Here is a 1,245-nt window from a genome sequence, read left to right on the forward strand (position 1 = left end):
AACCCCAAAGAGCACCTGAACCAACCCCAAACTGCACCTGAACCAACCTCAAAGAGCACCTGAACCAACCCCAAAGTTCACCTGAACCAACCCCAAAGTGCACCTGAACCAACCCCAAGTGCACCTGAACCAACCCCAAAGAGCACCTGAACCAACCCCAAAGTGCACCTGAACCAACCCCAAAGTGCACCTGAACCAACCCCAAAGACCACCTTCATGACAAAGCACTTCTTGGCTAAAACCAACAGAATCAACCCCAAAAGCTCCTTAACCAACCCCAAATGCTCTGTAACAAACCTCAATTGTTCCCTGACCAACCCCAAATGCTCCTGAATCAACACAAATGCTCCTTAACAAACCCCAAATGTTCCTTAACCAACCTCCAATCTCCTCAACCAACCCCAAATGTTCCTCAACCAACCCCAAACGTCCCCTAACCAGCTGCAAAACCCCCTGAACTGCCCCCAAACCGCTCCTCACTGACCTCAGCAGCCCCCACCACCACTCCACATCCTTCTGCCCCTACCTGAGCCCCCCGGCACCCCCACCCCCCCCCATGGGGAGGAGGCTCCCCCCAGCTCTCACCCTCGCTCCGGGCAGCCCAGGCTCTCCGGGACGTCCGGGGTCACCGGTGGCACCTTTGGGACCGGCGAGACCAGCGGGGCCGCGTTCACCTGGAGCACCCTGTGTGGGGTGGGAGGGGGGCACAGGTTGGAGGGGGGGGGGCACAGGGAGTCAGCACTCCCTATAGGACCCCCCCATAACCCCATGATCCCACCTTGGGTCCGGCCAGCCCGTCCTGCCCGGGGAATCCACGATTGCCAGGAGCGCCCTATGGAGGAAGAAGAGGGGCGAAGTCAGGGCTGGTTGTGGGGTTTTTCTGTTTTCTTTTTGAAGGTGGGGGGCAGCACTCTGCACGCACCCTTTCTCCGGGGGGGCCCACAGGGCCAGCGGCACCAGGTTCACCACGAGCTCCTCTCTTGCCTTCCTCGCCAGCCGGCCCGGGGGCACCTTGGGGTCCTGCGGGGCCCTGAGGAAGAGGAGGAAAAGGGGTCAGAGCAGCAAACCAGGACGGGTTGGGGGCTGGGGTTCAGCTCGCTGCTCCCTCCCCCCAACCAAAACCCCCCATCTCCAGGGGTCCACACGATGCCGCATGTCACGACGGCGCCGGGGCTCAGCGGCCCCACAGTGGGAAGCGGCCCCACGCATTGAGGTTGGTTAATGAAGCGATGGGGGAATGTCCCC

General features: G+C 61.1%; 1 long non-coding RNA gene across 1 annotated transcript; it reads right to left on the bottom strand.

Moving 5' to 3' along the window:
- Positions 1-590: 590 nt before the first annotated feature.
- Positions 591-1,159, bottom strand: LOC104915772. The gene is made up of 3 exons (XR_796455.2): positions 923-1,159; positions 779-832; positions 591-684 (listed from the first exon to the last, which is right to left on the bottom strand). It is a non-coding gene; the product is annotated as an uncharacterized LOC104915772 (long non-coding RNA).
- Positions 1,160-1,245: the final 86 nt, after the last annotated feature.

The sequence above is a fragment of the Meleagris gallopavo genome, unplaced genomic scaffold (assembly GCF_000146605.3).
Source record: "Meleagris gallopavo isolate NT-WF06-2002-E0010 breed Aviagen turkey brand Nicholas breeding stock unplaced genomic scaffold, Turkey_5.1 ChrUn_random_7180001850389, whole genome shotgun sequence".
Lineage (NCBI taxonomy): Eukaryota > Metazoa > Chordata > Aves > Galliformes > Phasianidae > Meleagris > Meleagris gallopavo.